At 36.0% G+C, this 25654-nt stretch overlaps 1 protein-coding gene and 1 long non-coding RNA gene across 6 annotated transcripts in view; one reads left to right on the top strand and one right to left on the bottom strand.

The window, feature by feature from the left end:
* The window catches only part of LOC105222666 (RNA-binding protein MEX3B), a 154779-nt gene that overhangs the window by 66254 nt on the left and 62871 nt on the right, over positions 1-25654 (top strand). Inside the window, exon 2 of one of the 5 annotated variants that reach the window (XR_007423433.1) lies at positions 9719-10526. The exons of the other annotated variants lie outside the window; for them this stretch is intronic. The gene's annotated coding sequence lies outside the window, so the exon portion shown is untranslated. Of the gene's footprint in view, positions 1-9718; positions 10527-25654 lie in introns of those variants that run through there. 5 annotated transcript variants of the gene reach the window in all.
* Positions 4182-6588, bottom strand: LOC125779653 (uncharacterized). The gene is made up of 2 exons (XR_007423434.1): positions 5709-6588; positions 4182-5087 (listed from the first exon to the last, which is right to left on the bottom strand). It is a non-coding gene; the product is annotated as an uncharacterized LOC125779653 (long non-coding RNA).

Consider the following 25654-nt stretch of genomic DNA (forward strand, 5'->3'; position numbering starts at 1 on the left):
AAAAAAAGAAAGAAATAGGTAAAAAAAATATGTCAAAATTTAATACAACTAACAAATACAAAAATTATATTTCAAATCATAAGCATTTGTTCAAAATTCATGTTTGTAGGAATCATTTGAATATATGCGTACAAATTTTAATCAAAAATAATACAATTGCTAAGTATTTGGAATGTTAGAAAAGTAGTGCAACCAAATATGCAGTGAAATAGATTGTAACTGGCTCGGTAATCAATCATGGAGTATGTGTTATACCACGTGTATCCCAAAAGACTGATGTCATAACCTTTGTAGCCGACCTTTTCGTCTTTCGACGCCTGAAAACTTGTTTATCATGTGCAGTCCACATGAATGACTCTCGATTGGACTTCAATGGGAAATGATGAAGCTATGTTTCTATTGTCACACACCGAACGTCGGTTTTATTACGACTAAAGAACACTCAAACACTTCTCAGAATCAGTTATTCGTTGTTTTTGTTGGATTACGAAGTTGCGAGGCACCCACTTTGCACAGAGTTTTCGCCTCTTTAAGCTTAGCAAATATCTTTTCATCGGTGGATTTCCCTGAGCCCAGATTCAACAGTATTTTCCTCCAAAAAGCAATGATTTATTAACACACGAAATGCTCTATGATCCATTTTTTTGCAAACTAACACAAGTTGCTTTACAGAAATGCTAGATAGAGAGATACATTAACTAATAATTATAATCCAACTAATAGAAATCATATGATGATGAGATGGTAGTAGTAGTATTATCTATGTATCAGCCACAGTGAAACGTTGACGAGTCCTCTAGTAATATATAAATAAACAAATATGTACCATTTTGGTCTATTTCTTATTGCCATTTTTCCGTTAAGAGATATTATTCCATCAGTGAAAATCTAAATTTCGAAATATCCAGAACGGAAGCGAGTGCCATTGTTGTGCTACACGAACTAAAATTTCCATAAATTTCACAAATTTCATTGGTCGCTTGCGTGACATTCTTCCCTCTTTTATACAAAAATTTTAAAATATAGCGAATCATTATTTTGTCTCGTTTTTGAACAGCTCTAACTTGTATTCAACTTCCCCGGATTTAATTGTTTTGATTAAATGAAGCTTAAAATCTCACCTTTCCAACACTATATGCTGTGATACAATAGGCGTATTCAGATTGACCTTGTTAAGTTGATACTTCGTTAACACACTTAACTGTGAACATAAGTACTTTTTGCTGTACGTCAGTAGTAGGTGTAAATTTTGTTTCAAATTTTATTCGGGCCTTCCGTACATTATTGAGCACACTTTTCACAATAGCGGGTAGTTTTTCATGCAAAAAGCTTCCTCAGAGCGTCTTGGAAAAAAAAATTTTGAGGCGTTCACCATAATTCCACTGGAAATTGTCCGAAAATAAAAAAAAAAACAAGAAATATTAGTCCAATTAGAATCAAATCTGCGCCCCCAAGGTTCTCTGATAATTCTTTTCATTCAAAAGTTTTTGGCGGCCATTTAAAGTGGAAATTGTTATTTTCCACTAAAAATTCATCCATTTTGTGGATGCAAAACACCCTTGGTGTAAAAAAAAAGTTACTAAGCGTTGGAGGGCAATATTTTATATGTGTACAAAGTTTGAAGTGAATCGGTTAAGTAGTTTTGAAATGACAGTGAACACGGACTTTCAAAAAGTAGTTTTGAGAATAACGCGTCCAAAGTTTCTTCTTCTTATTTACTGGCGTGGAAACCGCTTACCCGTTTATAGCCGAATTAACAACAGCATGCCAGACGTTTCTTCTTTTTGCAATATGGCGGCAAATGGAGATTCCACCTGGTGTTTTCAACGGTGGAGGTCTTCCCCTTCCTCTGCTTCCCCAACGGGTACTGCTTCGAATACTTTCAGAGCTAGAGTGTTTTCGTCTATTCTGAGCGTAGCCGCCGTCTTTTAATTCGCTGAACTATGTCAATGTCGAAAGTTTCACGAAAGGGAGTCGCCTTGTCTGAAACCTCGTGTGGTATCGAACGGCTCGGAGTTGTCCTTCTCGATCCTGACGGAGCTTTTGGTGTTGCTCAACGTCAGTTTACACAGTCGTGTTAGTTTTGTGGGGATACGAAATTTAGACATCGCGGCATAAAGGTGTATGTGTTTTGTTCTGTCAAAAGCAGCTTTGAAATCGACGAAGAGGTGGTGCGTGTCGATTATCTTTCCACGGGTCTTTTATAAGATTTGGTACATGGTGAATATCTGGTCAGTTGTAGATTTTCCAGGGGTCGAATCGTTACATCCGTGAACGTATCACTCGTTCGTTCAAAATGTCATTTGCATGAGAAATGCCAATCGTAACAGCATTGACAGACGGCAATAATAATCCGGATTAATTCAGGAATTAATATAGATAACTTCGTTGCTAACTACCACTTAATCCTCAAAATTTTAGAGAGTTAGCTGCATTTTCGTTGGCAACATTGTTACAAATTGTAAATTTTAATTTATTGTGAATGAAAAACAAGGAACACTGACAGCTGTTTTTCATATTTTCAATAATAAAACAAAAAGTTTTATGTTATGTTATGATGCAGTTTTAAAAATAACTTGTTGATATGTTTTTGCAATAGAAATGATTTTGTAAAAATTGGTCGGTAACAACCACAATATCAATTTTCATTAAAAATATTATAAAAATGATAATCAGCTGTTTGCGAGATTTGGATCTGATTAAGTGCGCAGTTAATCCGGATTAACGCTGCCGTCTGTCAAGGCCATAATAGACAAATTTATGAAAATATGAGTAATTTTTTTTTAATTTTATATTTGTTTTATAATTTTTAGTCATATAGAACAAAAACAAGAAACTAATGAATGGAATACCTCATTAAAAAAAATTATACGAACAAAGTTTTGGTATTTCAGTTTATGTAACGGGTGGGCCATCTAACGTTTTAAATTAATTATCTATATTTCGACATTGGAAACGTCAAATACCATTCGGAAAGTGACAGATATTCAGTAAAAAGTCTAAATTGGTGCAACAGCTGAAGCCACATGACCACCCGAGGCGTCTACAGTTCGCAGATTGGGCTGGAGATCGTTTGACCGAGGATGGTCAATGAAACCAAAAATCATCTTTTCGGACGAGGCTAATTTCCACCTCGATGGTTACGTGAAAAAGCAGAATTATAATGCGGATTTTGATCTGGTGGAATCATTGGCCTATTTTTCTTCGAAAATGAAGAAGAAACCGCCGTAACCATCAATGGTAAGCGATATCGCGCAATGTTAACTGAATTTTTCTTCAAGCAAATTGAAGAGGAAGACTTGGACAACATTTGGTTCCAGCAGGACGGCGCTACGTGCCATGCAGCAAACGCTACACTCAATATTTTACGCACTATCTTCGAAAATCGCATAATCAGCAAAAGAGGTGATGTGAATTGGCCTCCCAGAAGCTGCGATTTAATTCCGTTAGACTATTTTCTGTGGGGAGCTGTTAAAGATAAATGTTACGCCAACCATCCAAAAACAATTCAAGATCTAAAGTACGAGATGCAAGCTGCTGTAGCTGCCATAAGGCCTGAAACCATCGAGAAAGCACTCCAAAATTGGGTGGATCGGATAAGCTACTGTAAACTCAGCCGTGGTGGTCATTTGTCCGAAATTGTTTTCCACAAATAAATTTCATAAAACAACCTTTTAAATAAATGTTAGACCTAATGTTAATATCAAGCCTTTTTTTTTATTGACTTTTTAAATTTAAAATTTTATATGGCCCACCCTGTGCTTTAAAAATAAATTATTAATAAGGTTAAAGACATATACATTTTCAAATTAAGTTTAATGTCTCTTTTATTTTTCCGATTGCGATTACTTTCGCTACCCCGGTATCTATTTCTAGTGTGTGATCAAAATCGCAATTTTGAGGGTCACAACTTGAAGTTTATGCATATGTTATGCCGCATAAACGTTAGCAAATCTTGCCACTTTTGTGGGATGATACCTTCCTTTTTTACCATATCCTAAAATTTTCCACCGTCTTTTTGAGATTCCAATGCTCCGTTCAACGATACATCTCCAAAGAAAATTTGTTTAATGAGGTTTTATAATTTGTTTATTTTTTTAGCTTCGCTATTGCTACGACCTCCGCACTATTTTTTCATCCCCATCACGTACACTAAAGCTGAAATAAAAAACAAAGTCGGATCCATTTTGATATTTAATTAGCTTTTGTTAGTTTAGTGAAAGTTTACAACAGTTTTGACAGTTCAACATCTATTGTGATCTAAAAATACGATCCAAAGCATTGTGGATTTTAAAAATTATTATGAATTAAAAGCAATTACGATGTGTTTGCTATCGTATGTCATAATGCCAGCCACCGTATACGTTTGACGTACACGAAATTTTCTTTCGTATGTTTGCCAATCCGTGCACGGATTCGACCCCAGGTCTAAAACCACACTGAAAGGTTCAATCAGTTTGTTGACGGTGGACTTTAATCTTTCACACAATACTCTCGATAGAACCTTATACGCGATGTTGAGGAGGTTTATCCCACGGTAATTCGCGCAGATTGTGGGGTCTCCCCTTGTTTGTGGTTTAAGCATATTTTACAAAGAAGCTGAGCCGCAAATGAACTGGCTAACGAGCTTACCAGCCGGTTGAGGCACATGGAGCTGGAAACTGCCGAGCACCTGTTGATATACTGCACACCTGTCTGCAAACCCAGTATTAAGGCCCTTGGATCCATATTTTCGAAGAGAGATCACATCGCCTCATATATTGGAATATATCAATGTGTTAGGGTTATGTGAGTTGTTCTGACAGAAAGATCGCGGCGCAAATTGTATTTATTATCCATCTGTCTATACTTAACTCCAAAGGGTCGCTATATATATATTAACACTAGTGGATCCGGTCACGCGTTGTTGTGATATACGTTTTATACCATTATTCATTTAATTAACTGTTCAATACAGTGATAATTTTATTTACGAATAAAGGCGAGAACGTTTTTGTCGGTATAAGAATCCAAAGGTTTGTACTTGATGTTTAGTTTTGGTGTAAATGGCGCATCCTGGTGATATTGATCCTGACTCTCCTGGTGGTCTGAAAAAAAAATCAAAAGAAATTCTTAATCAGTAAGGATGCTGTTATAGTCCCTACCTCGGGGAACACGAAATTTTTTTTTTTTTTTTTTAAATGGCGACTGCCTGAAAATAAAAATCATTTTTCACGCTTTTTTTTGAAATTCCTGAATTCTTTTAAAATATTAAAAAAAAAAGGATTAAGGATTATGTAAAGAAGGTTCACACGAAATTTCTACTAAATCGGTTGAATAGAACTTGAGATAATGCCGGTACCGTGTGGAAAAAAGTAGTTTCGAGAAAAACGCGTTTAAAAAAGTGAGTCTACCTACCTCTCGGGCTAGGTACTGCGTCACTAAAGTAACTAGCTCTTAAAATAATTTTAATTTTTAAAATTCCTTTGGAGGATATGTTCTTAAGTGTCTAAACTTTAAATATATGAAAAAAACGAATTTTTCAAAATTCTAGAGTAGAATACACCCTTAAAGTTGAGTCTTTGAGCTTTACTACACCCTGGAATAAAGAACGATTATTTATACAAAAAAAATGTAGAAACCTTTCTTGGTAAGATAACCTTACTTGGTTTTAGAGTACAGTAAAACTCAAATCATTGTTATTGTGTTTGAAACTTTAAAACTCTTACTTATGTTTACGTGTTGACAAATAATAGTATTCTTTTTCACTTAATTTCGACAAAATTAGTGGGCGACCACCGTGGCCGCTATTTTTTAAAAATCCTTGGTACATATGTATGTCACTTTACTACATTTAATATCTCTTGTTAACATTAAACATAAATACTAAATTAAATACTTTTGTGAGTACAGATTTCCGTCCATGCAAGCAATTTTTGCAGCCACTAGTAACGTTACATATTTTTTTATATTATGTTCAAATATCATTGAACATGCTTACTTATCAACAAAGCCGAAATTCTACTAAATAAAAATATCTATTTATATATTAATATACATACATACATATGTATGTACATAAACAACCACATGCATTTAAATGCAATGTGCATCGAATAATAATAAAAATGCATGGGACACAAATCATAAATTTACAGAAGAGATAACACACACACACACATGTATTAAATTGTACACTTGAAATCAACCCCATGTCAAGCAGCAATAAAAAATATGCTGCAATACATTAACACATACACATATATTTAGTTATTTAACCTTCAAGCGGGCGCGCGGTCATTTGTAACGGAAGCGGGCGCGCGTAACCGAAAAGACGTTTGAGATGAATAAAAGAAATAAAGCACTAATTATTCAGTAATTATTTATTTATTTGTACTTAGATATATTATCATTGTCCTTAAAGTCTAAAAAAAGTAATTAAAATTATTCAAAATGTAATGTGTAATAATAGTAACATAAACGTAAATGTACTAAGCGTTGTCGATTCAACTACGCGCGCCCGCTTTAAGGTTAAGATAGCTTTAGAAATTGTATATAAGCAAGAAAAATACTAAATAAAAATTAGAATGAATATATTCTCCCTCGAGATAAGACATTTCATTTCCCCCCACCAGCGGTAAGGTAGACAAAAATCTTTGTTGAGTTACAAACATTTGGTCCTTCGAGCCGGATAAAGAGCTCGGCCAAATTAAAAAGTCCTGTACTTACAAAACACGCAAAATACAAAAAAGCCCTGTTCAAAATACAGGCAAATTAAAGCAAAAATAATTGTAAGACGGGTGTATATTCCCGCATATTAGCAAATTAAAACCAAAATAATTGTAAGCTGGGTGTATATTAACATCATGACAAATAAAGTCAAATCAGATACATGTGATTTGGATTTTGGATTTTTCATTTTCAAGAGGAAAATTCAACGCCTCAGAAAAGTAATGAAAGATCTCCACAAAATCACGACAATAAAAAGTGATGATATTAAACATTTGAAAATTGTGTTTCTTCAAATGCACAATTTTCACACAATGTACTTTTCAAACATTTTTCTTGAAGTAGAAAACTTGTATTTTGAAATATCGGCGGAGTATTTCCAAAATCTCAAACTTTGTAAATCGAGATTAAAAGAAGGAGAGCCCGAAATTACGTACAGTTCTCTTCAGCGTGATGTGCTGTTGGAAGATTATACGATAGAAGAAGAACCAGACATTTTGTACCGTTTTGACTCGGATTTAAAATGTACAAAGGTTCCAATCTCTTATCTACCTTGTATATATCTATCTTCTGCTGAGGCAGAAACAGCAGAATCAATAGAGGAAAATAGAAAGGAAAATGAAGTTGAAGAAGAATCAATTGAAGAACTTCGTAAACTTTCAAAAACTGAAGAAAAACTTATAAGAGTTCGACTACTCTCTCTATCTTCTGTTGAGGAAAAAACAACAGATATAATAGAGAAAGATAAAAAGGAAAAACGAAATGAATTGGTACCTTCGCATTTATCTCTTCCGGCAGGCTCACATTTTGGAGAAATGTGGGACAGTGAAGTCAAGACGAAATCGTTTGAAGACAATGACGAGGCTGAAGAAATCGACCACATTTTGGAAGATGATGCTGAGGTATATGAGAAGGAGGAGGAAAAACAAGTTTTGAACAAACCAACACAATTGCCGAAAAAGCGCAAATATGTTTTAGTTGAGCCAAATCCGAAGCGTACCAAAAAAGGAAAATATTTCATAAATTATAGAAAGCAGCCAACAATTACAGTTCCCAAAACTGCTAAAATGCAGAACCATGTGGAAGATGATTGGAATGATTTTACAACCACAACCAAACGGAAAGGACTTCAACGTTGGATTGGTGACAAACGAAGTAGTTGCACACCAGCGACTGCAACAATATTGGGCACAAAAGTGAACAAATGGATGGATCGATATTAAAAGCGCAAAAGGATTAAATTTAAGAAAGTTAAGTTTAAGTGCCATACATATAAATATTCATATACAGTCCACTAGCTTTAAATAATCATTTCTTTCCCTCGGCAATATGTTCAAATATCATTGAACATGCTTACTTATCAACAAAGCCGAAATTCTACTAAATAAAAATATCTATTTATATATTAATATACATACATACATACATATGTATGTACATAAACAACCACATGCATTTAAATGCATTGTGCATCGAATAATAATAAAAATGCATGGGACACAAATCATAAATTTACAGAAGAGATAACACACACACACACACATGTATTAAATTGTACACTTGAAATCAACCCCATGTCAAGCAGCAATAAAAAATATGCTGCAATACATTAAAACATACACACATACACATATATTTAGTTATTTAAGATAGTTTTAGAAATTGTATATAAGCAAGAAAAATACTAAATAAAAATTAGAATGAATATATTCTCCCTCGAGATAAGACGTTTCATTTCCCCTCACCAGTGGTAAGGAATGAGAAGTTCTTTTTTGAGGCCAATGTTTGACAACATAAATCAAACATATTATATTATTTACTTTTTGACCAAAAAAAAGAAGTATTATAATAAGTAACCACGTGAAATCAGATTAAGGTTATTATTGCTTCAAAAATGTGTAATTTATAATTGCAAGGAGTTATGCGAACTATTTATGGCAGCCCGCAGGTGAAGCGATTTGCACTTCAGTGGGGTTTTACCGAGACAATACATTCTCGTAACAACTGATTCTGGGCTTACACAGCATGTTCGGCTACAGTAGACCCCGAATCGCGGTGCGTATTTTCTTCACATTATCTATCGAATGTTATTCCTCCTGCAATGTGAAAGTGATATTTATCACCATGAAAAACATCTAAACGTTTAACCATTTCGCTGATTTACATCGCTTTCCGGTGCGTATCTTCGTCGATTTATCTATCTATCTATCTATCGAATGTTACTCTTCTTGTAATGTGAAAGTGATATTGTATTTATCACCATGAAAAACATATTATCGTTTAACTATTTCGCTGATTTACACATCTTTCCTCCTTTTCCTAAACTAAAAACGATATCAACTTACCCATATCTTTTACAAACTCAAATTACCATTTTTTTTTGATTACCTTTTGATTTTTCTTTTCACTATGGCTAAGAAATAAGGTAGCAAGTTTGGTTATTTGTTTTTGTAAATCCATAATAATACCCTAGTATGATCAATTTGAGTTGAGATCAACGTATTGCAAATAAATTTAATGTTTCTTTTCGCATTATGGTCAAAAGTGTACGTTGATAGCGATACTTTAGAGTAATTGTGTTGATATTTTAGGAGGAAGTGGTTAGCTGGGGCTAGCAAGGAAGTTAAGCTTAAGTTGAACAGGGCATTTAAAGTTAGCTACGAAGTTTGTAACACCGATATAGAAATGTCGAAGTCATTATAAAGTCTGTATATAAATGATCACCATGAAGAACTAAGACGATTTAACAATAAAATTTACACACGTCATTTTCTCTCAAACAAGCTGCTCATTTGAGACAACCGACGCTATCAGACCACTATGCCATATATCTACCACAAAAACTCAACGATCAAAATAAAGTCCTTGTATGAAATGTGTTTTAAAAGCTCGTTATAATATTTATAAAATAAATTTAATGAATTTTTATTTGAATTTTTGCTTATTTTCTTAAATTTATACAACTGAAATATTATATTTATTTTATTAGATCTTTTTGTTTGAAATTTAGGTATCAAGTATAATACGCCAACACTGCGTGCCTACTAACTTTCAGACGGATTGTACAGCAAATTAAGTACCACTCCAACATTTACCAGTAAGTAGCGGACCTGCAGAATGGATAATCTGCATCGTTAAACTGAAAACAAAGCAATATGTTGATAAATGGTATTTCCGTCTAAAAAAATATTACAAGAATTATGTTTCAAACTATGTTAGTTTATTATATCAAACATAAATACATAAATGTTTTAGATATGTTGTATAATCACATGTGTTTGTATTACTGACATGATAAATTTATTTATAAAATGCCTTATTAAAAGCTAATAGCTCCCAAGATTTCGAATATAAAATATTTCTATACACATTCATGTAGTATCGAACTATTGCCAGAATATCATTAAATTTAAACTGTTGTAATTTAGTTCGCATTTATGGTGCGAATCTTAAATTTACCACAGGGAGCGTGACGTAACCTTATACCACTGTAGAAAAAAATTCGAATATAGGCATAAACAGGAAACACTAGCAGAACTTTCACAAATGGATCGAAGTGAAAATCTACACCAAACTATCACCTAAAGTAATCAGTAGTAATACTGCTTACTAAGCTTCGCGATGAAAGAAATAACAATAAGAGTTGAATAAACGAACGCTGATTTCTATTGCACAAAAAAAGCTTCGATGAGAATAGATTAAATTTTTCTTTTCAGATTTATTTATTTTTCAAACAGCAATTAGAGCTTATATGTATATTATTTTGTGCTAAATGTTGTCTATTGTCATAAAACTAATAAACCGAGAGTTAATTTCAATTTGTTTTTTCTTTTTTACATTTTTTTCGTAAACTTAATTTTATCTCTAAGTATTACATTTGAATTATAAACGTACGATATATAGCGGGCGACAAAATTCTAAAAAATTTCTTATACTACAAACATAAACTATTCACAAAAAACTAGTGAAATTCATTGACAAAAGTCTATAAGCGGCACGCATGGTTACTTTATGTTCTTGTTGTAAACTACAAGGGAACAGGACAGTACCTTTTCTTTTAAATTCGTGTCTATGCTTTACATTGGGCTTCGTGTTAAGCTCATTTCAATATAGTGCCAGAATGGCTTCTGGAAAAAACTTCAAATGATATGCAAAACCTGTTTGTAGAATATAAAACTGGAAATAAATCTTTTGGTGAAATATCTAAGCTGCTAAATTTAGCTAAATCAATACCATATTTGAAAACAAAAAAATGAAGAAGCATAGTCGAAGAGATGTCTCTTATATTTTAAAATAAATTAATAACAACCCACAAACTCATGCTACTATGTTTAAGAGAGGTTTAAAAAAGGTTTATGTATTATGGGAGAATAAAAACAGATCACATCCAAATTTTTTTGCATATATATTAAGAGGTATAATTGAACTACAAAATTAAAATTATTTTATGACAAAAAAAAATGGCGGAATATCAAAATAGTTAAACAACTGTCAGAATGCCATTTTTCTCGGAAAAGCACTCTTTCACGCACTCAAGTATAAAATTGTCCGTAAAATATGCTTTAGGTCAAGTAAATCGGTTCAATAATTCGCTCGCAATTTCGACGACCGAAAAAAAGAGTTAGTTTCGAGGAAACGAGCCCAAAGTTTTGGTGCCTATACAACCGCTGCATGAAGCGCAGTGGTTCTTCGGAGTAAATCAATAAAACTTCGGGACTATATTTTTAAATAGTTTTTCAATTGATTTTTTTTTTTCATTTTTTGAAAACTCTAGAGGTATCTCCCCACTTAAATGTACTAGCAGAACTCTAAGCAGGAAACCCTTATGAGTGATTCCTGCTCTCTTGTAATTCGCTCACAAGCTTAAAGATAAAGGCCACGTTTTCTTTGTACAAATTTTGTTCAAAAATAAATACAACATTTTTGTCAGGGAAGAGGTGGAAATGATATGATTTGAGACGCTGTGGGTGGGTCCGGCGTAGGAAACTAAATGTTTGCGGAAATGGTCTTGGCTCGTTATTAATATAACAATATATTAGAAAAAATTTTAAGAGCATCCGTGGATAAACTAAACCTTTGTTGGACGTGGATCTTCTAGCAAGATTACGATCCAAAGCGCGCGGCTCACATTATAAAGAAATTACTGCTTTTGCTATGCTCCACGCAAATTAAATACAATATGTCACCACAGAGCCTTGATTTAAACAAGTTCTCGCTATTTTTTAATGAAAACAAAATTTGAATGGAAATGGTTACAAATTAATTATACAAAGTATTCCCATCACCAGTCATAATTTCAAAGCTTGAATACCATTGCGGTCAAATTGTTCATCTTGTGATGCTATCCAAGAAAGAAGTCACTTTTCGATGTCGTCTTGTGAGTGGAACTTCTTCTGAGGCAGATCATTTGCCCTTGAACGGAACAAATAATAATCGGACGGTGTAATATCTAGAGAATATAGCGGGTGGGAGAGGATTTTCGTTTTAAACATTTCCATGTTGGTTTTAACGAGTTTGGCAACGTAAGGCCAGGCGTTGTCATGCAGCAAAACCTTTGCAGGTACCGTTTCCACGACTGTCGATTCTATATAACTGAAATGGAAACCAGAAATCAGACTTTCATTGTTGAATCAACCTTTTATTGCGTTTGACATAGATCCTCATCGAGCAACGTCTCCAATCCACCATCTACGATGGTTTTTAGCCTTCCTTCTAATCATCTTTTTTGAGTACTTTCCCCGCCGATTTCTTTGACTGAAAGAAGAAAATCAGCACTTCCCGCAAATGACGATTATTTCGGATATATTTGCAAAGTATATGACAAATAAGCGGTTTCTTTTTCAACTGTCTAGATTAAGTTTATCACGTTTTGGATATATCAAAATTGATCACCACTATTGGATCTATCTATCGACAAACAGCGGAGACTTCGTTGCTTAGTAGACTTTTGTCAATGATTTTTTCTATTTGTGTTTTATTTTATAATCTAATATATAACGTTCTCGTGTCATGGTGTTTGCTGGCAAACTCCTCTGAAACGGCAGAGTCGATTTTGATGAAATTCGGTATGCTTACCGTGTTCACAGTTTCAGCTTTATAGCATATTTATTTTATTTTTTAGAGGAATAAAAGCTCGACACATTTTGCGTTTTCGGCGTTTCCCTGTTGTCGAAAAAATTAATCAAAGAAGGAGATATAGATAAAAGACTTCATATACATAGCATTAAAGCTGTCATTTAACATTTAAAATAACACATATAAAGCATGACCACAGTGCTGAAACTGTTTGTCATTTGGGATAGTACACACAAACATTTGCTTGAGGCAATGGATAAGATAATGAAGTACATATATAAAAGGAACTCCTTTCAAGTGATTTGAGTCACAAATTTTCCTTCTGCCACGTTCAAACATACGCTGATGAAATCAACACTTTCTTAAAATCATCATTTGAAAAAAGTCCAACTGAAAACTAACATGTGCAAAAACAATTGTTAGACATTGATTATCGAAAAGTAGCTATCTATGAAAACATTAGATGCATAAAATTGGCTACGCATTTCTGCACAATTATCAAATGTGTGTGGACATTGAATTAATAATTTACTTTTTGAATCCTTTGTATATGCCGGACATGCCACCACACCATTTACATCTGAAGGTTGATTCTCCAGTTATTTTGCATCATAATTTGAACATACCATGAGGCAAAAATATAATTCTACTTCGAATCCCCATGATTCCTACAGATTGACTAATTGAATTCAAAAGCACATAATGTGATATTAAATTGGCATTCCCAAGGACAAATGTCTGTTTGTGGTTTAGATTTAAGCACATCGTTCCATAATCTCTGATATAAGTATGTATATATCAACGCTTCCTGTGTCAGCTAGTTTCCCATTAAAAATATTATTAAAACAAAAGTCCATCACATTTTTGTCATTTTTATATTCACCAAGACATCAAAAATTTGGATCATGCGTAAAGTTTTGCCACCCACTGTGACTTATTCATCTATTATAAGGAATGTTGTGCTTGTTCATTTATAATTTACTTCAAATAAAATGTACACTTCTTTGAAAATTAGATACATATTCTTTTAGTGAAATTATTTGTTTTAATCTGTAAGACAGTTTAAGACTGGGAGTTGACATCTCCCGAATTCCGGCTTAAAAAGGTTGCGAGGAAATAGAGTAGGTCCTCCCCTTTGTGTTCATTGCAATAGCAGCGCAGCAGAAGCGAAAATATCTAACGATTGTGATTTTTTGTATTGCATATTCCCTTTCTTTAGTTGATCGCTTATACAGATAAGAAAAAAAACAAAAAATCCATTAGATTTGCTTAGTTTCTATGCTTTTTTTTTGATATCTTTGCGCGCAACCATGCATTTTGGATTGTTTACTTGAATAGCCGCATTTAATTTGTTTCAACGAAAAGTACTAAAACAAGTAAGGAAACGCTAAGTTTGTGTGCAACCGAATATTTTGTACTCTTGCTACTTGCAATAATCCAACCCAGGGAAAAGGTGTAAAACGTCATCCGACTGATATACACATAAGGTTTGTTAGGAAATCGAAAATCATACTACACATATATGGGAGTTGAGGTAGTATCGTGCCGATTTTATCTATTTTTGACTACACGTGTCAAATACTAAAAAAATGTTCTGTGGGATTCATAATATACCTCAGATACAAGTACAAACACCAATTGTAAGTCAGCCGAATGCTCGAATATCCTGATATTAGTTCTGTTGTCCGTATATTCGGCACCTATGGGCTTGAACAATTTTTCTCGATTTGGCACTATTCATGAAAAGTTATATCTCGTAATATTAATTGCATCTTGTTTTGCATACTGGAAAGGAAATATAATTTAAATTTGTGCTATATGAGAAGAAGGCGTGGTTGTAGTCCGATTGCGCCCATTTTCGCACTGTGACAGGAATGCAAGAAGAAACGGACTAAATTTAGGCAAAAACGTTCTGGTGTTTGAAGATATTGGGTTTCACCTAATCCGGCTACCATAAATCCCGCTGAAACCATCTCTAGTGTAAAATTTTATATCTCTGGAATATTCAATCATTTATTTATCGAATTTTTTAGTATTTTTTACCAATACCATTATATGGGGAGTAAAGGGGGTTATAATAATAATAATAATAATAATACCCAACGATTTCACTCCTCCCGCCCAAACGCAATCCGCGAATGAGCGGAATTAGGCGAGTCATAAAAGGCAAGAGAGTTTTAAGCGTTGCGATCTTAAGCTGCTCAGCTACAGAAATTTCAACAGCCAAAATTAAGAATTAAATTAAAGTTTATAATTTTCAAATGTTACTTTTTAAGAGTAGATAAAATAATTTTTTTAATGGTAAAGAGTGAGTCTGTTAGATCAAATGTGCTGGAATGAGAATTGAAATCATGACATATACGTAGGGTTACCAGATCGGTCCAGCGAAAAATCAGTACGTCTCTATCAAAAAAGCAAAAAAAAAGTAAAAAGAAAAGGAGCAGGGTACAGATAGATCACAAATTCAAGCGTCTGAAATAAGTATGTAGAATTTAATTATCTTCCAGCATCGTACAATTTACATTTTTTGGTCATACTTTTTGGCACTGCCGATTACTTTTAGCATATCAACATTTTCAGTTTTCAATATATACAGTGGCGGACAAAAGTCTACATACACCCCCTATTTCCTTTGATATGAGAGTACAAAAAGTTTTTAGAAAAATGTATTTATACAGTTTTATTTTAATATTTATTATAATAGCAATTAACTAAAAAAATTCATTATTTAACTTAAAACAACAAAGTTATGGAAGAAAAACTCAAAAATTGCTTTGACAAAAGTGTACATACTGTTCAAATCTCATACTTTGTACATTGTTATATTAACAGTAAGGCAACGTTAGCCTTTTTCTTTTATTTCAATATGTTTATTGTTTGATATTTATTGAATTTAGTTGTGGTTTAAACACATCAATAGCTATAATGGCTCCGCGAAATGAAATATCAATTGATTTAAGAAATTTGGTGATAAAAGAAAGAAAAGAAAAAAAATCATGTGGTGAAATTTCTAAAATTTTGAACTTGAGTCGGGCAACAGTACAAACAATTCTAAAAAATAATGGTTCCAACGAAAATAAACCGCGCAGTGGATGCCCAAAAAAATAATCTCGTAGATACATCAGCCTGATTCTCAACGAAGTAGACCAAAATCCAAAAGTAAATGCTTCAAATTTAGCCGAACGCATAGCAAGTACGTCACAAATGAGTATCCAACCAAGAACAATAAAAAAACTCTAAACGATAACGGATTCCACAGTAGAACACCACGGAAGAAACCTTTTATTTCTGAAAAAACCGGAAACTTCGTTTAAAGTTCGCCAAAAGACACAAAGAAAAGGAAATGGATTTTTGGAAAAAAGTTTCATTTACAGATGATTCTAAATTCACTATTTTTGGTAGTGATGAAAGGGCCAAAATTTGAATGAAAACTAACGCAACGCTTGAACCGAAGAACGTAGTATCAATTGTGAAGCTCGGTGGCGGCAGCGTAATGGTTTGGGGAGCTGTTGCGGCCTCTGGAGTTAGAAAGTTGGACTTTATTGAAGATGAAATGGACGGTTATAAGTATAAGTCTCTGTTGGAACATACTTTGAAGCCTTCGGTGGATAATTTAGGGCTCGATTCCGGTTGGATATTACAACAAGATAACGATCCGATACATGCGGCGCAAATTGTTAAGGACTGGTTGCTTTATTATACTCCAAGGCAATTAAATACACCACCTCAAAGTCCAAATATGGATATTATTGAACATGTCTGGGAGATTTTGGAGCGTAGAATTAGAAAGAACCAAATTTCTAGCTCTGCTGTACTCTAAGAGCGCATATTGAAACCTTGGAACAGCATTACATCTGCAGCGTTGACAAATTTAGCAGAATCAATGCCACGGCGTCTTCAAGCAGTTATAGATACCAATGGGGACCCAACTAAATACTAAAACCTCTTAATAACACAGTTTTTCGCACTGAACTAAGATATTTTTGTACTGACTTTTGTCAACACAATATTTGAGTTTTTATTCCATAAATTTGTAGTTTTATATTAATTAATGGATTTTTTAAGTTTGCTGTTATTAGAAAGAAGATTAGAATAAAACTATATCAACACATTTTTCTTAAAAGTTTTTGTACTCTCACATCGAAGAAAACAGGGGGTGTATGTAGACTTTTGTCCGCCACTGTACTTACTAGCTGACCCCGCAGCCGTTGTCCTGCGTGAAATTATGTATTTTGAAATGAAAGGAAAGTTAAATTTATCATTTCATTTTTTTTTCAATGTAACGCAGCTTTATAAACAACGTTTTTTGGTTTCTGTTCCGGTGTACAGAAAAGATGGTTTTCCAACTCGTGAGCACGCCACGGCCGTGTGAAAAACATAGCATTTCCAAATTTATGCCTCACACTATGCGATTATCTTTAGGTCCTGTTGATTGTCATCTTAAATGCAATTTTCACTGGAAACGGAATACGTTTGAACTGAAATGGAAAATCGTTAAAACTCAAAGGAATTCGTAGAATCAAGCATTCTCCCCCTTGCATTCGATAGGTGCGTCACAATCAGTCGGGTTCCATTACACAGTTTCGGCGCATGAAGATTGCAAAACATAATAACGACGGATCCTACTTTGAGACGTAAATAATGCGGTGGCATACCAAGCCTGTCCAAAGAATTTAGAAATACCACTGGATAATTCACGGCGTCGTCTTCATTGCCTCCCGGAATTTGACTTTTAATCATCCAGTTTAAGTCAACAACATCGGTATTTTTGGCAGCTAACATTGCGCGTGCACTTAAGGAATTGTAGTTATGGTAATTTAGCCAATGTCCGAACATTTGTGATGAGTTCATCTTTCGTGAATTGATATCGAGCTACCGGAAGTACCAACCGAAATTGTACCATTTCCAATTTTTAGCGAAGACGATGTAAACTGTCTTTGACAATGTCGATGTTTATATCGAAAAGTATGCGAACTTCATTTTCATTCCAGTGATTAACGTGTTCCAGCAAATGTAATTGCTGGCTTACTTCTCCAAAACTTGCACACATCAAACCATTCAGAGTAAGCAATGACTCAAATATAGTTGAACCGCGTACATTAATCAATAGCAACCGAAGGTAGAAACAATCGTCGCTGTTCGCTGCACTTCGTTTGGGGGGAATACTTACCCTTGGATTATGTATCCTTTTATGGGTCTAATTAAATATTAAGTTAAATTAAAAACAATGTATTATTTTTTATTTGGATGTATTTCCCTTTGCGGGCGAGACTTCAGATTTTAAATTCAAATTTACACGTATAATTAGTTATGTATATTTCCTTGAACACTGTTCACTTTCACACACTGTTCACGGCACACACACACACGCGACCGGATGGGGGACTCCAACGTTGGATTAAAACTTTATGCAGTTCAAAACTGGCGGATGCACGAATTGGCGGGACGTGTGTCTGGTGTTCAAATTGGCGAGGCGGTGCACGAATTGGCGAGACATGTGTCTTGTGTTCAAATTGGCGAGGCGGTGCACGAATTGGCGAGACGTGTCTCTTCGGTTCGGGCGTAAAAAAGCGAATTAAGTTCACCCCGAGCTCGCCAATCCTTTTTTTATCGGTTTGGTGGTGAAAACGATAACGTATGGTGGGTGTAGTGTGGTTGGTTTGTTGCGTGGGGTTGTGTGTATGATGATGCAAGTTTTGTGCTGAATGTTGTGTTGTGTGATGAGTGTGAGTTGTGTGACAAATGTTATGTGTGCTGAATGTTGTGTGGTGTGATGAATTTTGTGTTGAAGGGTGAGATGCCATGAAGTCGCATAGACATCCCGCCCCCCCTAGGCGAATTAATTGCCTAGAAGCCGCTGCAGTTTCTGTAGGGTGCTCACTACAGCGCTGAAACCCGTCGACCTTCGCGGGTTGCGATGGTAATGATGTGGTGGTGTCTGCGAACGTGCACCTCGGGACGGCTTAGAGCGATGGGCTCTTCGGTGTTGAACCTGATCTCTATGTTGATTGTGCCGCGTTTGACCACGCCGGTGACTGGCGTGCGTTGAATGATCAGAGCGTCGAGGAAAACGGTGAAACAGTGTATGATGCGGTCGGTGACAGTACTGTCACGACCCGTCTGACATGCACTCCGAGGTAGCGTGTGTGTCTGCCAAGCATGTCATGCAGTGGCCGTGGGCTCTAGCGATTTGTTGGCGCTGAGCGGGCGTCATTGTCTTGAAGATCGTACACTTCTTTAAGAAATGGGGTCGATGGCATAGGCTACATCGTGGCGGTACATATTCCTCGAAGTGCTCCTCGCCTGCTTCCCTAACTGGTGGAACGGATGATTGTTGCCTCCTTGGTGCAGCGATGGGTGTAGCGGATGCAGTATTTGCGGTGACGGCGGACCACACCGACTGGGGATTATTGCGTATGTCCTCTACGTCCATTTCTAATGGAATGGGAATATGGATATTAAGTATGGTTTTGCTAGTAGTATGGAGTAAGCTTCTTCTTCTTTATTGGCGTAGACACCGCTTACGCGATGATAGCCGAATTTTCATTGGGGGTGTTTTTTTACGTGGCGGGTCCCAAACCCAGCGCACAACCCTATGCAGGGGATGTTTCGCCTTCTCACGTTAGCTCGCCTTCAAACGGATGTTCTTAGGCTACCCAGAGTATACTTGGTCAAAGACCGGAAGTCGTGAGCTGCTTGAGTCACATGTAAAAGAATCGTTTCTGGCCACTCCCAAGTGAATGGCAATCAGAGAACTTTCCTCACTTGCGTGAACTTCTACACATGACTCCATCCTCCATCCTCCATGGAGTAAGCTACTCATTATATATATGTGTATATATAGATATATGTATTTGTGTATTATATATTATGTATATACGGATTTTATTGTTTATTATTAACCGCGTTCATTATGCTTTTGGTTTGTACGCACGGATTGTAAAACGGTGTATTTTTGATTAATTATTGTTTGATTTTATGTATGCGTTTGCGTTCGCTTGTTTTCGGTAATTGGTTCTTCGGTATTTGGAGGAAAACACAATTTCACTAATGGTCGAGTTAGTAGGCCAGTTTGTGTTCGCACATCTACTACTCTTATATGACCATCTCGTCCCCGATGTACTTTTTCAATGCGACCTAGTCGCCATTCGGTTGGGGGAAGGCATTCGCCTGTACTAGGTTCCTTCTGGATCGTTTTCCATCGATATCTCTTATGGAGATCTTTAAGATAGTCCTCCTTCCATCTGTGGCTGAATTCATGATGGAGAATCTTGATTCTTTCCCATCGATTTATTAAAGTGAGTGAGTCTCCTTCTGTCTCAGGTATGGCGAGAAGAGGAGCTACTCTGAGGAAATGTCCAGGTGTAAGAGCTGTGAAATCGGAGGGATCTTGCGAGAGTGGTGATATAGGTCTTGAATTTAATACGGCTTCGATACGAGTGAGTAGTGTAGTAAACTCCTCATAATTAAATTTATGATTACCAGCCGTTTTCTTTAAATGGGATTTAAAGCTTTTGACTGCTGATTCCCAAAGTCCGCCCATGTGTGGAGAACATGGAGGTATAAACTGCCAATTGATCCCTTGAGGTGCATATTTTTTAACTATTTCAGGGGAAACTTCTTTCATAAAGTTTATGAACTCTTTCTCGGTGGCTCTTTGAGCTCCGATAAAATTTTTCCCATTGTCGCTCATAATCTTTGAGGGAAATCCGCGTCGTCCGACAAAGCGTGAGAATGCTGCGAGGAAAGCTGCAGTTGTCAGATCTGAACAAAGCTCGAGGTGTACTGCCTTTGTCGTAAAACATACAAAAACAGCCACGTACCCTTTTCTAAATGTAGGTTCAGGTAGGTAGGTTCAGGTGGTAAAGCTGCCATGATCTGCGTGCGCATTTTATGTTTGTACAAGGTACATTGTTTACACATAAAAATCGTCTTTTTAAGTTGTGGCTTTAGTTGCGGTATATAAAATTCTTGTCCGACCATTTGCTGCATCAAGCGATGCTCACCATGTAGTGTAAGCTGGTGAAGGTACATATATTAGGAATACGAGGGCTGTCCGATAAATAACCGACCTAACCATGATGCACGCGACTTTTTCAAATTTTTTTTTTTTATTTTTCTACATAGTCTCCTTGTAACTCCACACACTTCTCCCAGCGATGCTCCCATCTCTGTAACCCTACCAAATAGTACTTGGCGTCTTTGTCTGCAAAATACGAGTTCACGAAAGAGATTGCCTCCTCATTTGACGAAAATCTCTGGCCGCCGAGCGCAGTTTTAAGTTGAGGAAACAAAAAAAAGTCGCTTGGTGCTAGATCCGGTGAATAAGGTGGATGGTCAAGCAGTTCGAACCGCAATTCGTGGATTTTCGCCATGGCGACTGTTGAGGTGTGAGAAGGTGCGCTGTCTTGGTGGAACAAGACTTTCTTTTTTTGCAAATGTGGCCGATTTTTCGAAATTTCTTCCTTTAGCTTGTCCAATAATGATGCGTAGTATGCTCCTGTTATAGGTTTTCCTTTTTCAAGATAGTCGATAAAAATAATTCCATGGCTGTCCCAAAAAACACTCGCCATCACTTTCCCAGTCGAATACACAACTTTAGGTTTTTTTGGGGCTGGTTCCCCCTTTTCAATCCACTGTTTAGATTGGTTTTTTGTTTCAGGCGTATAATGATGAATCCAAGTTTCGTCTACAGTTATCAATCGGCGCCAAAACTCGGTCTTATTGCTTCTAAACTGAGCCAACAGAGCGCTGGAAATGTTCATGCGCGCACGTTTGTGGTCTAGCGTAAGCAAACGCGGCACCCAACGCGCGGACAGCTTTCTCATGCCCAAATCTTGGTTTAATATGTGACAAACAGTTTCTTTTGACATCTTCATAATCTCAGCTATTTCCCTAACTTTAATCCGGCGGACGTCTAGTACCAATTAATGAACTTTAGCGATGTTATCGTTAGTGGTTACAGTTTTTGGACGCCCAGGACGTTCATCATCTTCCAAGCTCCTGCGACCACGTTTAAATTCAGCTGCCCAAAATTTTACGGTGGTAAACGATGGTGCAGAGTCACCATACACAGAGTCCAACTCATCTTTGATTTGTGAAGGCGTATTGCCTTTCAAAAATAAAAATTTAATTACAGCTCGATATTAAATTTTTTCCATTTTGGGGAAATCACCGAAATAGACTCACAAAAACGACTGTCAACAGATAATTGCGCAAGATAAATTTCTGAAATTTTGGCGAGTAGCTATTATAATATGCACAATTTGAAGTAGAAACTTTTTTTTGAGATGTGCCGCTAGCTTCACGTTGAGGTCGGTTATTTATCGGACAGCCCTCGTAAATGAGTAAACCGGGATTTCTCAGGTATAATAATGGGATGTCGTTCGTTATAACTAAGGCTGGAGTTCGCTAATCTTCCATTTGCCCTTATTAATCCCTTAGCGTCCAAGAATGGATTTAAAACGAGAAGAGAGCTTCCCTTTTCGAGTGGTCGTCTTTCGACCAACTTTGCTTTCTCTCGACTGAAATAGCGAGTTTGGGTGTAGGTAATGAGACTAACTTTGGCATGTTGCAAATCGGTATGCGTTAGTTGTACGTAAGGATCATTTGGTATCCCTTTCATTTTTTGTTTAAGTCTTTGGGTGAATTTGTGCATGTAAGCGACTACTCTTAGTGCTCTAGGAAATGAAGAAAATCGGTGGAAAATATCATCCTCTTCTGGAATGACATGAAAATTTTAAATTTCCCGACTTTCCGGCGGTATTATATTACGAGCGGGAGACTTTGGCCAGAATTCTTGTGATTCTGTTAGCCATGTTGGACCATTCCACCAGAGTGTAGTGCTGGTGAGGTGCAGTGGCTTGCAACCTCTTGTCCCAAGATCCGCTGGGTTATCTACACTTGCAACATGTTGCCATTTTGCTGGGCCAACTAAGTCCAAGATTTGAGATATTCGGTTAGATACATAGGTCTTCCAGCAATAGGGTGGTTTTTCTAACCATGCCAAAACTATTTCTGAGTCTGACCAAAGATACGTTTTATGATCGGTTAATTTCAGATGGGTTTGAACTATTGAAATTAATTTTGCTAACAGAAGAGCACCATTCAGTTCAAGCCGTGGCAGACTGAGTGTCTTCAAAGGTGCAACTTTGGCTTTGGCTACCAAGAGGTGTGCAAATATTTTGTTATCGTACTGTGTGCGTACGTAAACTGTTGCGCAATAAGCTTTTTCAGAGGCATCACAGAAACCGTGTAATTCTGTGTTAATATTGGGGGTGAAATTTACCCATCGAGGGATTCGAATTTCTGATATAGTATGTAAATTGTTAGCAAATTGAACCCATTTCGCTAAACGTAAAGGTTTTACCTGTTCATCCCATTCAGTGCCATCTTGCCACAATTCTTGAATGAGGATTTTTGCTTGAATCATTATTGGCGAAAGCCATCCTGCGGGGTCGAAAAGTTTTGCCACCGAGGAAAGTATTTGGCGTTTTGTAATGGCGGACATTGCAGATATTGACTCAATTGTATATGAGAATTGATCTGTTATCGCATTCCATTGAATCCCTAGATTTTTAGTTGTACTAGCCTTTTCAAATTTAAGGAAATCTGTATCTAATAAGTCTTCCTTTTTAATGTCTTTTATTATATCAGGGTGATTTGAAGTAATTTTCTTTAAGGGGAATCCCGCTGAATTTAGTGCTTTGATCACTTGAGATAGTGATTCGCACGCTAAGGACAGACCGTGGCTACCTGATAGTATGTCGTCCACGTATGTTTGTGTTTGCAACACAGAAGATGCTAAAGGCAAATTTGTTGCATTTGTTTTTGCCACTTCATGTAGTGTCCTGATCGCCAAATAGGGTGCGCAATTGATGCCAAAATGCCAAAGGTGACGGTTTTAAGTTTATAGTCGCTGATTGGACTATTACTTGATTTGCGGAAGACTATACGCTGGAAATCTTGGTCATCTTCATGTACTAGAATTTGTCTGTACATTTTCTCTACATCCCCATTGAAAACGTATTTAAACATGCGCCAATTTAGAATTAGCAACATGAGATCAGGTTGTAATGTTGGCCCTGTGTATAGTACATCATTGAGTGATTTGCCTGAGCTCGTACACTTTGAGGCATTGAAAACCACTCGTACTTTTGTTGTAATTTTATCAGGTCTTATTACCCCATGATGTGGCAGATAAAACGATAAATATCTACCTTTAGATACTTTTTCATATGGTACAGTTTCTTCCATATGATTGAGGTCTAGATACTCGTCCATCACATTATCATATGATGATTTGAGCTCACTCTTCTTTATCAGACTTTTTTCCAAGCTTAGAAATTGCTGGACTGCTGATATTCTAGAGTGACCTAGAGCTATAGAATCTGGGAAGGTGGGTTTGAAAGGGAGTCGCACAACATAACGACCACTTTCGTTTCTTGTTGTTGTGGACTTGTAATAGGCTTCGCATGCCTGGTCTTCTTCTGAAAGTTGAGTAGTCTGAGGTAATTCTTCCACTTCCCAGAATTTTTTGAGTTCATTATTTAAATATTAATTTGAAATAATTTCAACCTCCGTTGTAAACGAATTAATTTTTTCTGTGACTTGGCCACTTAATTTCATATTGTTCGAGACAGTTTTCATATTTAGCTGACGCCGAAGCTTTTATGTTTTCTGGGAGTTCAGCATCGTCAGTATCTAGTACTGTATCGTATGCTGCCAGAAGGCGTGCCCATATGCTATCTATGCTTTGAATTTTTAAATTTAGAACCGATTCTGTGTTATCATTAATTGGGGAAGCAGTAAATCTTGTGCAGTATCTAACAAAACTGTCACTTTCAATTATGAACCTTGACACTAAATTATCTTTGGTTCTTTTTTGTTTGGCACCCTGTTGTGAGCGTGTAGCTTCTGCAGGTGTGCTTTCTGATTTGTCATCATCAGCCATTTTCGGAATTTCTAATAATTGAGGTGTTCTTGGTTTAACCTCTTTCGATTTATCAGATTGCAATTTTAGAATTAAATTGTAAGCTTTGAGCTTAAAATTGTTTTGCTTTAAAATACAATTAAAAAATTGATAATAGGAGCAAATGTGTAATTAAAAATGAGAAGAATAAATAGTCAAATCAAAAAATATTTGTATATAATTATTTTATTTATTTTTTTCTTGTTACCGTGTATTGGTTAAAAGTATCTGCGATATACTCGCGATTAATTTGTATATTATTCCTTAGTACGTCTATCTTTGGAGATAAGAACGCAAAAGGAAAGAAATTAATAATGACGCAATAATAAACGTATGTATGTATATATTATATGCATATAGTTATGCTTAATGTTTGTTTGTGCTTTCGTTTTCCTTATAGTTTCGTACACTTGTCACATACATATGTACATGCATATGTATGTATATAATACTGTTACAAAAAGTAGTATTAAGTTGTATTTGTATTACTATATGCATCCCTGATTATGAACAATAGCTGTAGGTATATGGAATAGCATTTGTAGACATCTGGCGCCACACTGTCTGCTCGTCTAGTTAAACAATTGCCGCGACTGTCTGCTTGCGTCTGGCGCCGTATAGCCGTATGTTCTGGTAATTTCCAGACGCGATATTCTAGAAGGGCACGTCGGCATCAGCGAGAAATGCGTGGCTATAGCCGTATGTTCTGGTAATTTCCAGACGCGATATTCTAGAAGGACACGTCGGCATCAGCGAGACGTGCGTGGCTATATAAGCCGTGGCAGCGCCAACGTAATCGATCAGTGCTAAGAGTAAACTGCTATAGTGTAGACGAGTTGTGAAATAAAGAGTTGTTGAATTAAATTAAACAGTGTTGATTTTATTTGTCAATCCAGAGAT

Source organism: Bactrocera dorsalis, chromosome 6 (genome assembly GCF_023373825.1).
Source record: "Bactrocera dorsalis isolate Fly_Bdor chromosome 6, ASM2337382v1, whole genome shotgun sequence".
Taxonomy (NCBI): Eukaryota; Metazoa; Arthropoda; class Insecta; order Diptera; family Tephritidae; genus Bactrocera; species Bactrocera dorsalis.